Here is a 17,326-nt window from a genome sequence, read left to right on the forward strand (position 1 = left end):
TATATCTTCATCTTCATGCAACCTAACCCTTCCCGCTCCTTTGAGTCAGTCAAAAAATAGCAAGGAATATGGGATAAATTCCAAAACAGGCCATTGTCTATTTAATAACCCATTAAATCTTAATGCACCAAGATGTGTCCTACCAGAACTTAATTAATTTTTACTGTGTCAAATGATTTTGGCTATCCTAGCAGCCAGTTGCGACTTAACACAAATTTATCTTGTTAACCTATTATTATTGAGTATTGACGCTGTAATACCTGAAAAAGGGGTTCGTCATCCGTTTTACTGTCACTCGATTCCTCATCGGTTGACAAATATGAATTTATTGTAGCTAAACTGGGCGATAGATTACGAACATCCAAAGTGTGATTTACAGCATGATCATGGCTGTGTGGCGGCGAGTGGTCCGAATTATCCGAATCCAACTGACTTCCATCTACGGCTTCAGCCAATGTGCCCTCGTATTCGTTGTGGTGTTTCTTTCTTACGTGCTTATAAAACGAATGGTATCTTGTGAATGTCGCAGGACAATCGTTAACTCCACATCCAACGAAAAACTTTGCTTGGTTGCCATGTACCGTGTAATAATGGTTCATGAGAACACGGAGCGTTATGCCAATAAAAAAAGCACATAAAGTACATTTCCAAATGCCGTTCTGCCTATTTTGTGACCCTTGACTTTCCATACGTGATTACAATCGAAAATATTTGTTGAAAATTGCAGTATACACAACCGAAGTTTGGCACAAATGATAAATTGCATGCCTATTGATCGAGCTCAACTGAGCGCTAGATGGTATGCAGTGTTGAGTTTTACCGCTGACTGTTATTGCGGAGCTGCTTTTAGTAGCTTTTACTTTTAGTGAGCATTTTACATTACTTTTCCTAATTTTTGGTATTTGTAATTTACCAATTCACTATTCACGGTTCCTATGTTGTTAACATTTTATATCAAAATTCTGCCAACTAATAGCTTACTACAATTTGCAGAGTTATTGTCTGCATAGAGATCAGAGTCACCGGTCACGTGCAAACCCCGGAGCCTAAGTGCCATAGAATTCTGGGACGCGTTGAGCGCGTCCTTTTCTCCGTGTTCAAACTTTCAAACGGTTGTGTTCTTGAGCTCAAAGATTCTAACGGCAAATTTTCTCAAAAATACTTGATGATGACTCACCAAACTGGTTCCCTATTCAAGGAAATCGAGAAGGCTGACAGTGAATGTGGAAAGATCCTACAAGGTAATCTTAAAGACGATTAAAACTTATAAAATTCTGTGGCCACGTGGGAGTCGTGCGCTGTTAAATAATATTTACAAATACCGAAAATTCAAGTTGACGAAATACATTATTTTCCTTCTTTATAATAAGCAATTTGCTTAGTATATTATGGGAACAAAACATATTTTGATAATAGCTTGCGGTCATTATTTAAATAAAGACTACCAGTTATCGATCTAATGAAAACTTTTGGTGATTTGAAAATTTTGCGTCTGCTTTGCGTATTGTGAATAAGGGATCTAGTTGTTTATAACTTTTTTTATTGATTCTGTATTCATATTTTTTTCAACTGCATTGTAGAAGTTGGAATTGTAGAAGATAATGATTTGAAGGCTTTGTGCTACGAGTCCTTGAAGGATATATTCCCAGGAAGCGGGAAGAAAATTGTGCAAAGATCAAAAGTATGGAATGTTATAAAGAAATCTTTAAAAGTAAGTCTGTTCCCTCATGTTACAATTAATAAATTGAGCATCTAAATAAAGGGTGTCTAAGGTTAATGTCCATTTTTATAAAGATGAATCCTCACACAGTATTCTTATTAGAAAATAATTGTTATCCCAATCCTGTTAATCCACAGAATAAAAGTGCCCCTTTATTGTGTTATATGATTATATCTAAGCTTCATGACTAGCGATTTTTGTCTCTTAATGTTGTTTATTTCAATTGAGATTTAAAAAGAACCAAGTTTACTTTATCCCAGTTAACTGGATGGTAAAAGTTTTGCTACATAGGTTGTTGTAAATAAATTGGGTTAACATGTAATTTACTATCCAATGCTTTCAGTCAATTTAGGTGGTTGCAAGCCTCTTAAGGTAGTAATGTTAAATGTGTTTTTCTTAATAGACTGGGGAAAAAAGTTCTGTTTCAAGTCCTTCAACCTCTGTTGATCTTACTGATGATAATTCTGATTCTTCCACATTATGGGATAATGATGAAATAAAAGTCTCTACACCAAAACATACCAGTGGCATAAGAGTGGAACATCCTAAGTATTCTGTTTATGTTGATCAGGAGATACGTGCTGCCTCCAGCTCAGGGGCAATGTCACATGAATTGAAGTGTCGCTTAATCAGAGCAACAATACATAACATGATATCAGCTGCGGCTCACCCACCGTTCTCCCGATATCCTTTGACAATGGAAATTGAAGAAATGGCAAAGTCACTGGTTATTGCTTATCCATGCCTCCGAGATGATGAGAACGGTCATGTAAGTGTCACTATGAGATTATCAAAATGAAGGAATTATATTGTAAGGAACTGGCAAGTCATATATTCATAACTTGTGCAAATATGTTGGTTTTTAGGGTGATTTGTTAAAAAAACTGAAGAAAAAGTTAAGCAACATCAAGCCAACAAAAAAACCACAAGGACCATGCCCAAGTAAAAAAAGAAAAGTAGAAAAAACCCCTGATGACTGTGAAACAAAAAGCCCAGCAGAGTTTCTCCAGACCAATGAGCAAAGTTTTTTTACCTATTAGATTACAAAACCCTGCCATTTCAAAAAAAAGGACTCATCATGTGACTGCATAAAAATAAAACTAATTAATTACATCATTAGATTATAGAAGAAGTTCGACGGGTATTGAATGTCAATTCCACTGGCTGCATCCAGTTCATGAGTGAATGTGTTAATCGGCTTGTTGAGGAAATTGATATTCTGATGTTTTATGGAATAAGCAAGGGATTGAAACTCCACGAAGCCCCAAACTAGGTAAGAATATACATGCATGCTATATGTTTGTTATATTGTGTAGTAAAAACAAATTGAAAAGACTGAAACTTAGGCTCCCAGTATTTTTGATGCTATTTTCAAAGTTCCCAAATGAATAGGAGCACATTGCAGAGACCTAAGTATTTTCTTGGATATGTATCTTCTTGAATTCAGCCTCCCATGCAAGGCAAAATCTGAAAATCCATCCTCTTTTTGTTGTCAGTGATAATGATTTTTATCTGTTTATCTCTGTTACTGTAGATATAGATTTTGTATGGTATGTATAATAAAATTCATGACATGAACAGAACAAAATATCTGCTAATGTTTTTCATTTCAATAAATTACTTTTTATTCAGGTTCCAAAATTGTTCATGTCTTAAAAATGCTAACAAAGTTATTTCCTCGGCCGAAGCCCTTAAAGAAAGCACCTGAATTGCTGCATGAATTGCAGGTAATTATTCTGTTGAAATTTCTGTCAGCAAAGTATGTTGATAAGCATTAATATTGTATACCAGGCAGAGTTGAACTTTTAATTGAAATAAAAATTCATTTTTTTGCAGGATCATGAGGACCCAGATTCATTTTGTACAAAGCAAACAGGCAACAGCCCTGTTTTTGTTGTTGATAATGAGCAGTTATACATCATTGTTGGCAAGAATATACTCTGTCAAACAGAGTTAGAGAATGTGGCGGCAGGTGTTGTGGCTTTTCTTGGGGCCTTCTATCTCCTTGACTTTGACTATCCAAAACAACACGAGTTTGGGTTGTTCATGCTGCAAACAACAGTGTTCATGGACAAGAACATACCAGCAGACATTGCCCCAACTTTTGAAGGGATGGCAAGCCAGTACCGAATGTACAAGAGTCTGTCAGCGTGATGTGATATGAAAAAAGACTGATGAGTATTTCTTTTAGTACTCTTAAAGACTGTGTACTGTAAATATCACTGTATTCTTTTATGCCTTAGTCTTGTTAATCCTTGTTGATATCACCAAAATTATGAAATAAATCATATTTTTAAAAATCAGGCAGTGTATATTCATATAAAAGCATATATTAATCAGATTTTCCAGCTATTTTTAACATTCAAAATTGTCTCATTTGAAGAAATTTATTATCAAAACAAGGATATTTTTCTTGAAATAAGAATTTTTTTCTTAAATGTGTAAAAAAAATTTTTTTAATTCAGGTGTAATTTTATCTATCTTAGACATTAATTTCTTATTTCTAGAAAAAGAACACTAAAAAATTTCTTATCCTTTTCTTAATATAAGATATATTTTTCTAGAAACAAGAAATGTATTTTTCTCATTTTGAGAAATATTTTCTTGCTCAAATTCTTAGTTAGAAATTTTTTCTCGCTATTCTCCCTAGCAAGAAATATCTTGTTTCAAGAAAATATTTCTTGAAACAAGTTTTTTTTTTCTTGATATAAGAAAATGATTTTTTGCTGTGTATATATTTAGACAGTTCAGTTTCCTTTTCATATTGAATTAAATTAAACGATTTCTTATGGTTGCTAATATCTTTCCTTAAACGAATTTGCTGTCATACCAACATATACTTTCTTCACACCGTCATCCAGAGAAGTTACAATTGCTTTGTAAACGACACTTTTCAATTGACATTTGTTGTCTGGAGGGCATTTATCCCGATTTCTACAATTACACGTTGGGGTTGTCTCAGGATCCTTTTTCCTTAATACTTTCCGATTATGCTGCGAAATTACATTCTTTACATTTGGCATACAACTATAACTGACTTTTATCGTGCTTCTGTTAAATATCTTGTGAGGCGGGTTTGTGGGAGGAAAATGCTTGTCGATAAGTTGAAGAAATCTGCCTCCAACGTTTGTCCTAACCGATTTACTATACGGGGGGTTAAACCATATAATATTTCTATGCCTCTTTTGCTTTCGCGTTGCCGATACCTTGTGGTTTTCAGGGTTGTAGTGTAAATCTTCTTTATAGTGACTTTCTTTCAAGTTTTCTACGTAAAAAGGTTTTGACTGTTTGAATGTCTCTTTGTTAGATGGAAGAGATGATATACGCATGTTTATTGACTTTGGTATTTGCTTTAGAATTGCTGGCGGGTGGTTAGATCGACTGTCTACATACTAAAAGAAAGCAAATACCGAAGTCATTCTAAAGCAAATACCGAAGTCAATAAACATGCGTATATCATCTCTCTCATCTAAGAAAGAGACATTCGAACAGTCAAAACCTCTTTACGTAGAAAACTTGAAAGAAAGTCACTATAAAGAAGACTTACACTACAACCCTGAAAACCACAACGTATCGGCAACGCGAAAGCAAAAGAGGCATAGAAATATTATATGGTTTAACCCCCCGTATAGTAAATCGGTTAGGACAAACGTTGGAGGCAGATTTCTTCAACTTATCAACAAGCATTTTCCTCCCACAAAATTTCATCATGCGCGCATGCAAGCAAGATCAATTGAAAATCACGAAATCAAGCAAGAGAATTAAACGGACATAATTGCCTGATGATCGATCCTTAAAGATCGTGAAACTCTGAGTAGCGAGAAATCATATATATTATACATATATATATATATATATATACATACATATTTATATACACATATATATATATATATATATATATATATATATATATATATATATATACATATATATATATACATATATATACATATATATACATATATATACATATATATACATATATATATACATATATATACATACATATTTACCTGCTTCACGTCACTGTTTTGTCTCACAAGGCATGAATTGAGAATAGCTGCTTGAATGGATCTTTCACAACTTTGAAAGTGGCATCCATGTACCAAACCTTTGCTTGCTTTAGTAGGGCGATCATTTCTGGGGTACTGAATATGAGGTGGCGCAACCTCAACGACTGAGATTTCAAACAGGGCTTAAGTTAAAAACAAAGTGGTAAAAAGATCATCAGTCGGGACTAATTACCCAACAAGGAAATTAGTCACGATTGGTAATCATTTTGGTCAAGATTTTTTAACCATAGAATCGTGACCAAGATACGGTTGCTAGTTTGATAACCATACTTCCTCCGGAACCCAAAAACTTTGGTTTCCCATAAGGCGCCAACGAGGTCATCAAGTAACACTCGCTGATCCCTAGTCGGCATAGTTTATGGTTAGAACTAGGACGCTACCTCCCCACGTCAGGATTGGGTAATTTGCGCGTCTGCTGCCTTCCTTGGATGTGGTAGCCATTTCTCAGGCTCCCTCTCCGGAATCGAGCCCTAATTCTCCGTCATCCGTTGCAACCATGGTAAGACACTTCTTTGCCACCTCTTTAAATGCACTCTTTCGTCCGACAAAGCAAAACAGGCGGGCAACTGCACGTTTGCATTGGGAACGGTGCGTGCTGAGACGACCGAGCGGTTGGGTGGGCAACAACCAACGGAACGGCCGAACTCGCGCTTTAGCTTTGTGTCTTCACCTTGTCCAATGGACATCGTGCACAACATTCGCGCCTCTTCAAAGCAAAACTTCGAGAACGAAGCGCCACTTCGCCCGAAGGAAAGGCAGCAACCGATCAAGAGCAGCCGCGTTTCCCACCACGACGAGCGAGTTTTGTTTCACACTCACACTCATTCGCGGAGCACTTGCCCCTCGTATATAGTCAAAATTAGAACCGGAGCACCAGTCGCTGCAACATCCTCCTTGAAGACCGATGCTGACCACCTTGCACCAGGCTGCCAAAATTTGACTATTTCCCTAAACATCCTCTTTGATCGTCATCTGTGCAAGCTAACTTCGGAAATGTCGCCATTTCGCAGAAGTCTACCACGGCGAAATTGCAACTTTTTCGAACATGTTCCAGAGAAAGCGATTTTCTCCCCCGACTTCGTCCAGGTCAAAATCCGGTCTTTTTCGGACATGTTCGAGAGACCTCGAGTTGTTCCTCTGTTAGTGCGGTTGAAATCGGCACTTTATCGAACATGTTTGAGAGACCTCGAGTTGTTCCCCTCTTGGTGTGGGTCAAAATCGCGACTTTCCTGAACAGGTTCGAGAGACCTCGATTTTCCCCCCTACAAGTGCGAGTCGAAATCGGGACTTTTTTGAACATGTCCAAGAGACCTCGATTTTTTCCCCTACAAGTGTGGGCCGAAATCGCGACTTTCCTGAACATATTTGAGAGATATTGAGTTGTTCCCCTCTTAGTGCAGGTTGAAATCGACACTTTCTCGAACATGTTCGAGAGACCTCGAGTTGTTCCCCTCTTAGTGCGGGTTGAAATTGGGCCTTTGTTGCACATGTTCTAGAGACCTTGAGTTTTTCCTTTCTGTGAGGGTTGAAATCGGGACTTTCTCGAACATGTTCGAAAGACCTGGATTCCTTCGCCTCTTGGTCGGGGTCTAAATCGCGACTTTTTTGGACATGTTCGAGAGAACTCGATTTCCTTTGCCTCTTCCGCGGACATGTTTGAGAGACCCGATTTAGATTTTGATCGTTGTAGTGCTTTGGAGCATGGTCGCTCCGTGGGCACGTTGTGACGCAGGAGGCGCAAATGATCGCGTCTCTATTCGTGTTTGCTTAAGTCGTCCAAAGAAAAGGAATCGTTGCGTTCTAGCACGGATTCTGATTTACAGGCGTTCAATCATAATCCAACAGATGGTAGCTTTGCACCATTGTCTTTTCAGGCAAGTGCATGAGCCAATTGTCTGAATCTGCGGTTCCTCTCCTACTGAGCAGAATTACTATTGCAACAACCATTCAACAAACCCAGCTAAAGTCTATACCCAGCTCACATCCCCTATTGGCAGATGAACAATCCGACGCTTGTGGAATTCTGCTTCGCAATGATAGGAAGAGCCACCATCGAAGAATCAAAAAGCAACGTCGCTATGAACGCTTGGCTGCCACAAGCCAGTTATTAAAAAAAGACCTCCCGACCATATCTTGCAAAGGGATCACTTGCCCTGAAAGGCAGTTCAGTTTTACCACTATAGACCAAACTGATTAAAACATTGTTCATATTATCCTATACAGATTGTTATAATAACTTTTTTGAAACATTTTCTTTAAATTGCAATAAGTCTGCAAATTGTCATTGAATCTTCATGAAATTTTCAGGGTTGATGCGCACGTACACGTTCTGTAGTTGTACAAAATTTGCTTGACAGGTGATTACCGGAAGTGATGTAATCAGAGATTTTCTATTTTTTCAAGAAAAATAACATTAGCTCCCCCTGGTTATGTTACAAGTTAAATCTGATTGCAGATCTGAAATCGCCTCAAAAGGTTGAGTCAGGGCAAGCGGGGGTACGGCATTTTGAGCCTGTGAAAATACTTTCTTGTATAATTGCAAAAATTACTATTGCGTTTTATTTAACTGTTTTGAATACATGGTACATGAAAAAATACGAACCTTCTTAATATTCGACGAAATGTTTCAGGAGTTATTGCGAAGGTAAATCAAAATAAAGCATAGAAGTTTGATTGACAGGTGAATACCGGAAGTGACGTAATCAGAGGATTTTCGATTTTTTAAGAAAATTCGCAATGGCTCCCCCGGTTATCGGACGAAATGTTGTGAGATTTTCAGCAGTTATTCAGAAGGTAAATCATACAAATTTGATTGACAAGTGAATATGGGAAGTGAGGTAATCAGAGAGTTTCCATTTTTAAGAAATTTAACAATAGCTCTTTCTGGTTATGTTGCAAGTTAAATCTGATGGCAGATCTAGAATCGCCTAAAAAAATTGAGGGCGGCAAGTGGGGCTGGCGCATTTTGAGTATGTGAAAATGCTTTTTTCATGAGATAAATTGCAAAAATTACCATTGCGTTCTATTTAACTTTCTTTTTTTAACGAAATGTTTTGAAAAGTGCAAGCATCATGTGGATTGTTAACAAATTAAGTTCAAGTTTGTTTTAAACTTTGCTTGTGTATAAGCTCAAGATTTTATTTACATTTCTGATGAAATCTTTAGACAAGAAGCAAGACATATATTTAAAACAGGGTGCAAGCATTTATTTCACTTCTTATTCGATTTCTGTGTTGACAGATTACTATTTTAGCACTGTACAGTGAGTCTCGAGCTTTGTTTCGATACTAAATTTTTCTCGACATTATTCGCTTAGGCTTTACAAATTATTCTGATTTTCGAGCATAGAACTTGCATTTTACTTTGTGAAGAGCTGATTTGTTATATAGTGTGTGCATTTTTTGTATTAATATAAAGCAGGATTGTCTCTGTTTGTCCAGATTATTTTGTGTGTTGTAATCTGATATACTGTTCAATATATTTCATTCGGTTTGCATTGTTTTACTTAAAAGTCTTGTCAAATGTGTAAACAGTGTTTGAAGCTTTACTATTGAATTATTTGTAATAATTATCTGATTTTTTCAAGCTTTTATAATGCCTCTGCAAAGATTACAAATCATTTTGGTCAAAGCGACCGTTCCATATAATTGGGTCTTATCCCATTAATGCATGGAAAACAGGGAAAGAGGCTCAGATGAGTGAACGATTAAGGAGGGTTGAGGAAACCCGGAGAACATTTTTGAACAGTGAAATGGGTCTTACTATAGCTAATGCTCAAGATGATTTTGAAGATAAGGCATTAAGATTACGTCACTGGGCAATTCATAAATCATGGTCTTTTGTGCAAAGTGCAAGCTATTGCATAAGAGAAAGCTTTTGCCGTCATACAATAGTTCAAGATCAACTACCGTCAAAACTTGTATATGCTCAAAGACCCGATATCATCTTCCTGAAGCATTCGAGATTCCTATTTTTCTAAGAGGTCAGACAAAGGAGGAAATTTTAGCATTACGGCCCTTAGTACTTTACACGGGAAATTATAAAGTTCATCAGCATGGTTAAAGACAAAAGGACGTATTTTGTCGAGTTTTTTGGTCTCGGCAATCTGTAATGGAAAAAATTTCGAAACTTGAACATACTAGTTATTTTAAATGCATGTTGGCATACAGGTACTTGAATACTTCTGAAAAGTCACGGTATAATCATTTCATTATATTACGTGAAAGGCAATTGAACGATGCGAAAGAGCTAAATCTTTATAATTACCAAGATAATGCTGGAATTAAATGTGCACTTTGGCCACATTTGTGACCATTTTGTGACTGGTGTGAAATGAAACTTTCAGGAAATACATCTCGGCAGAGTGCTAAAGTGTCATTTACCTTGAAATTTCTGAGTGAGATTTTAGATTATTCCCTCGACTATGACTTGTTGCAACTTGTCTATGACAGATGGCTTTTTACAACAGTTTCAGGGGCGATATCATCTTCAAGAGAACTTCAAGTTTCTGCTGCAACAGCACTTTCAACCAAGACATTTTCTCGCAAGTATTGGAAATGGCATAATCGATATCTGATAGATGCAGTTCAACAGTTTGGGTATCCCGATGTTTTTCTTACAATAAGTCCATATGAATGGACGTTTCCAACTCCACTGTGGTTAGAAAATGCAGCAACAATATCTGGAAAAATGCCTACACAGTTAGCTACACTCGAAACGTTAAACATTGTACATATTTTAGAGCAAACTATACGTGGATACCTCTGTGGCACAAATTCTAAACGATGGCGACATGTCTTTAATCTTGAAAACCAAGTAAATAATAACAATGTAAACAACTTTTTTTATCGCATTGAGTTCCAAGGACGTGGCACCGTCACATTCATGTACTTATTTGGCTAAAAGATTTTTCAAAATGCTCGTACAACAAAATAAATGCTCATATTCCAATTTTCAACAAGGAACTGGGTTTTTTGGTTCTTGACTTGCAACAGTCAGACAAAACAGTATTGTCATTAATGAAGAGCCCACATGCTTAACGATAAATGGGAATGGAAAACATCATTTGTCATTGCATTACCCTCAAAGTGCATTTGCTTTGAGATTAAGAGCGTACCTTTCATCTGTTCTTCCTTTTCTTGAATGTCGCATGGATGTTGAATTTTCGGACCAATGTGGAATGGTAATGCGCTATGTTACTAACTATGTATCAAAGTTTCAAGATTCACAATCAGCAGAATCGCTTTGCTCCACTAAACTAGTACCAGCGCAGGCAGCATATCAGCATCTAAGAGACATGCAACCGTGTGAACCAGAAATGGGGTAATGACACTGTCTTCTTTTCAAAAGGCATGGTGTAGCAAAAGTACAAAAAATTATGTCCCACCAAGGTCAAATTCTGTAGACAGTAACCATATTTTTGGAAAGTACCATGAACGTAATAACAAGAGAAATGTGTCTTTGTTAGAATTTCTTCGAACTCATGATACCTCAAAAGCAAACTGTCCCTCTTATAAGCGTCACAAATGCCTTGTTGGTATCAAATATGTTTTGTACTTTAATGTAGAATTCTTTTTTCAGTTCTTAATTGTAAACAAGCCTCACTTTAATCTCGACGAATTGAAACATCCAAACCATGATCATTTGCCAGAAGATTTACAATTCTTCGCTGCATGTGTTATAAATATTTCTAAATTAAGAAGTGAACAGTCAATTCGAGATATGCTGCTAAAAGAAGGCAAAAGCGCTACTTTATAGGTAACGTAGTAAACTATGTTTCAAACATGAGAAATGTTTATCAACTATGGCAGATTCACATTTTGCACAATGAAGACTTTTTATCATTCCCGTGTCAGTTCGACTCAGTTGGGACATAATAGTAATCTTGACCCAATGCAGACAGCTGTTTTTGATACAGTGAAGTCTTTTTTACATTTACGAGTGGAATATTACAATAGTTTACCAGAATTGAACCAGAGTAGCCTAGATTATTCAGACAATGAAGGCGAACAGGACGGCGAATCATGCGTGAATAACAATAAAATGGACAAATTTTGTGCGGATATTATTGATGAAGAACTTTTATCGATTTTAAAGGAGAATATTACGGCGAAAATTTTAACTGTTTCCAGAAATGCAGTGTCACGAATTAACATGTTCATTTTACGAAATCTTTTCCCTGAAAACTTATATGTTGGTACTATACAAATGGACAATGATGATCCGCAAACTAGTATCTTCAAAGGTATGGGTATTATTTTAACACAAAATCGGGACAAAAGGAATGGAATTGTTAATGGACAACCTGGAGTTGTCGTGATGATAAAAGGTAAAACTGTACTGATTAAATTGCCAAATGGAAAAACAGTTTTTGTATATCCCGTCTCCTCCGTAATTGTGCAAGTTGGCAATGACAGTGGTGGATCAGGGCTGAGAACGTGTTACCCTTTCGTACCTGGATATGCAATTACAATTTGTAAAAGTCATGGGCAGACCATCAAGAAAGTCATTGTGTGGTTTGATACGACAACTCTTGGTCCCGGTGCAGGCTATGTAGCATTATCAAGGGTTAAAACTTTGAAAAATATAAAGTTCTTAACACCATTAATGTTTTCCCATTTTCAACCAGTAAATTTTACAGGATAGTTTAGTTAAACAAGTAAAAACTGCTTATATTTGTGTTCGTGTTACTAGTGACAAAAAGTATTGATTTAATTTAATTCGAGATTATTGAAAGATTGGAGTCTAAGTGATATTTCATTTTTTATTGCATTGAGTTCCAAGGACGTGGCACTGCTCACATTCAGGTACTTTTTTGGCTAAAAGATTTTTCAAAATGCTTGTATAACAAAATAAATGCTCATATTCTAACTTTCTTTATTTTTCTGGATAGGTAAATTAAACAAGTAAAAACTGCTTACATTTGTGTTCGTGTTACTAGTGACAAAAAGTATTGATTTAATCTAATTTGAGGAAATTTGCCTGGTTATGCAGATAATTGGAATATTGGAGTCTAAGTGATATTTCATTTTTCCCGTTTTGCATCAATTTCAAATTTGTTTTGAAATGTGGAAGCATGATGTGGAAGCATTGTTTACAAAATTTGATTTAACTTTTGCATAATTGCATTCTGTATTTTTGAAGTTATTCAAGCCAAGTATCCATAATTTTTGTGTGCAATCTGAACTTGTAGCTTGCTCATTTAACATAAAAGACATACAAGGTACTAAGAAAGAAAATATTTGTTGTTTCTTTTTGTATGAAAAGGTTTTTGCTTTGAAATAAATGGCGTTATGCTTATCTAAATTTTATACTGAAAATTTATTACGTGGATTGTTGCTATGCTATTATGAGGTATTTCAAAGTTATTCGTATTATTCTCTTTAGATGTCACATCAGCAGGTGCAGCATACAAGTAAAGTGAGTTTTTTCAAGCACTTTCCACACTACTTTCTCCGGCCATATGATGCCCAAATTCAGTTCGACCAGAGGGAGTTTCTCAATAAGCTTTGCGCGAAAAACTGTGAATGGTTTACTTGACTAAAAGTAACCATGAGCGAGGCTGGTCAAGCACTGCGCACCAATTAGGAAATATTCAAAACCAGCGACTTGTTTACCGAGGAAGTTCTTTCAAATATCCAGGCCATGCTTACTCCCGTATTGCAGAACGTAACCAACTTGGACTGCAAGGATAAAATGTCAGCACCCAATGATGAAGACATTTAAAAAGTGATGAGATGGTGCTTTGAAAATCCAAATTTTCACTCAAGATTTAGTCAATGGATGCAGCAATCTGCTGCTTTTTTTCGTATTTGTGACACAGTTGAGAGCAATGCGGAGCTTATTTGTTAATCCCGAGTCGTATGCAGCAAAAGTTGTTACTGATAGTCCTGAGGCAACAGAATTAAAAAAAACACAGTCGGTAGGGTCAATGCAAAAGATGATAACAGCATTATGCGTCTGTAATCTCCCTCCCTCAACATCGTCTGTGGTCGATTCCCGTGCATTGGCAACCCAATTGGTTAACCCTTCAAGGGTTTCTCAAGGACTATCTGGTTTGGAGAGACCTCAGCTACGTGGTTTTTCCTCTTCCTAAAATCAAGAACCATCAGGTCAAGAAGGGTTTACCAATATTATCTTGCAGTTGCAAAGTCAGGTGCAGTCTATGGAACAACGGAGGCCGTTTAAAATGACAACATCAGATGCAGAAAGAAGACTACCGTTTCTGTAGAGGAGGAAAGTATGATTTTGACAGATATCTCAAGTGACAAAGATGAACCGGAAACGTCGAGAATGGAGCATGATGAAACGGGAAAATCAGGGTGAAGAAAAAAACGGAACGCAACAGAGGATGGAGCAGAAGCATGCATAAGTTTGGATACGGTAATGACGGTGTATGAAGAGCCAACCGTGGTACAGCCTGAAAACCCGAAAGATGTCGAGGCAGAAGTACAGCATACTGGAAAAAGTAAAAAATCGAAAAAAAAGAATGTTTAAGAATATTGAAATTAGAAATGTTTCGGAGCTAATTAGTTCACACTCATGTGTTGTTGTACATAATTAATGAAGTTGTGTGTTTCTTTTGCCATAATGTACTTTGACAGGGCTAATTTGGAAATGGAACAAGCAAATGTTTCAGATTTAAGTACTCTTTTTTCTAGAATTGTGAGAGTTCAATATGAACTAGTGTTTCACGTTTTTTTCACATGATTATCGTGTTTGAGGATTGCAGTTAACAGTGCAGTGTGACTTTTAGATACGTATGTTTTACTGCTGTGTATTAAACAGATATTGTTGCATTCGCACAGATATTAGATGAAGTCACCTTTACTTGTGTTTTTTTGAGAGGTATTGTTGTACTTTATTATCGTTGTAATAAACAAGACAACTTGAGATTCGAAATATTAATGAAAAAAGACAGGAGATGAGAATACAAATTTTTGAGTTTTTAAAGATGATTTTCAATCTGAAAAAGATTTTGAAATAAAAAAAAAAAAAATTACTTATAATCCCAATTTGTGTCTTGCTGTTTCATATTTTGACTTTCAAGAAGCCATCTTTATTCATAATTTGTTTTTAACTTTCCTTTTCAAATACTAAGCTGGCTATGGTTTTTCATCCACAAAAATTAAGCAAAAGTGACCTAAAATATTCATTTTTTTAAAAATTTTACAGCAAATTAGCAATAGCTGTCTATGAAAATCTCAGAATATAACAGCATCATATACATTGTCCCTATAAGGGTATTAAAAGAAGATAGCATTGGTTCAGTTTATAATACTTTATTTGCAATTATTAGGAACTTACTTACCTCCATGATCCATTCAAATTAAGGCGAACACAGCCTATTGTATCTTTTGAGATCATGATGTTTGAAGTAGCTGCAAACTACTTGCAAACGGTTTTTCTTTCCATGAAATGGAGCCGTAGACATCATAAATGGAGTATGTCCGCTGAAAGTTTTTAAAATAGAACAAAGGCTTAATCGATGTCAGGATAGCAAAAACGCAGTGAATTGAAGGCACGGATTACAAGAGGGGCAATTTGAAAACATAGTTGTTCAAACGAAGCTCAAAATACTGGGATGATCTTCATGAGGATTTAATTTAGAATGAGACCAAAACTAGATAAAAAAGTACACATTGAAGGCAATTCTACTCTCTAAAAGCGAAAAAACCCAGCATAATCAAGATGGCAAGAAAAACGAAATACCGAATATATTGAAGTCCACAAAAAAGAAGAAAAAGACCTTAGAAATGTTGTACTAAACTGGGCAAACATGACTTGGAAAATATATGACTGAAGAAAAACAATAATGTATTGGAAAATTCCAAATTCTCAATGAAAGATATGCAATAATACATATCTTCACAATCTTGGCACCCGATGTAAGGAGGATGTTTGAATCATTTATATTCAGCATTGTCAAATTACTGAAAGATGAGCAATTATAGCAAGAAAATGCGTTTACCTCATTTGTTCATAGGCCCAAAATCGATATCTCACAAACCTTAGTTAGGGTTGGTATGAGGGTGGGTAAATCTCACTATAAGAATTGAGTTATCCCTGTGATAACTTTTCCGACATCCCTAGGTTAAAACTTGTAAAGACTAAGGGATCGATAGGCCATGCTTTCACAGTTCGTATTCATACTGAAAATCAAAATCAAGTGAGCTTTGGCTTTTTTGCTCTACATGAGATTTCCGTTATCATTGAGCTCACCTTAGGACACCTGCCTTGTCATTTGACAGTCGTGCCGCCCCAGACAAACTCCGAACCTGACAGTGTATTTGGCTCGGATCAACCGGCAGAAGAGCGATCTTAATGCTAAAAAGTGGACGTTGAGGTCCAGCTCCGCTTCACCAAATAAGTGAAAAAACGATAAGAGTAGTGGTATTTCACCGGCGGATTGCTCCTCCCACTTATTCTGCACCTCTCATGTTTTTTCACAGAGTCAGACTAGAGTCAAGCTCAACAGGGTCTTCTTTCCCCGCTGTTGCTGCCAAGCCCGTTCCCTTGGCTGTGGTTTCGCTAGATAGTAGATAGGGACAGTGGGAATCTCGTTAATCCAATCATGCACGTCACTAATTAGATGACAAGGCATTTGGCTATTTATTTACCAGGAGCTTATAAACAATTAAACACATAATACAACACAAAATATATAAAGTATTAAAATGTAAAAATAAATTAAAAGCTCCGGCATTAGAGCCGCAAACCGGCTGACGTTAAATACATCATCATCATTATCATCTTGTCCTTTTCCCTTTAAGGGAAATTGGGCCTTCCGTTTTTTGTCTCCAAGTGTCCCGGTTTTTAGCGCAATTACTTGCTTCCATCCATCCATTGAATCCAAGATCACCTCTTTCCTTCTCAACAGTTCTTCTCCATGTTTCTTTGGGTCTGCCTCTCTTACGTCTTCCTTCAGGCGTCCAGGTTAGAGCTATTCTAGGGTTCTCATTTGCCTTCATTCTTAGTATATGCCCAATCATTTTCCAGCGTCTTCGCTTTATCTGATGAGAGATCTCCTCCATATTCGTCTTTGATCTTATCTCTTTGTTTGATACTTTCATGGGCCAGTAGATTTTTAAAATACATCGAAGGCTCGTGTGGAGGAAGACATTGAGCTTCTTCTCATCGCTTTTGATCATTCGCCAAGTTTCACAACCATAGAGTAAGACAGCCAGTACATTAGATCTAAAAATCCTCAACTTGGTGTTTATGCTGAGTTGACTGTTCTTCCAGATGTTCTTTAAGTTGCAAAAAGCTGCTTGTGCTTTTCCCAGCCTGGCGCTTATATCTTCACCTGCACCACCAGTTGCTGTGACTGTGGCACCAAGATAAACAAATTTCTCAACTTCTTCAATGTCACTTCCTTCCAGATGGATCTTCATTCCAGGATTGACATTCCATTTCATTACCATCGTTTTTCCCAGGTTAATCTTCAGCCCAGTCTTCTTCCCGTTTGTGTTAAGATTTTCGAGCTTCGTTTGCATGTCCACTATCCTGCTTGCAACAAGAGCCACATCGT

The sequence above is a fragment of the Dendronephthya gigantea genome, unplaced genomic scaffold, assembly GCF_004324835.1.
Source record: "Dendronephthya gigantea isolate DGI-Jeju-01 unplaced genomic scaffold, DenGig_1.0 000193F, whole genome shotgun sequence".
Classification (NCBI taxonomy): Eukaryota; Metazoa; Cnidaria; class Anthozoa; order Malacalcyonacea; family Nephtheidae; genus Dendronephthya; species Dendronephthya gigantea.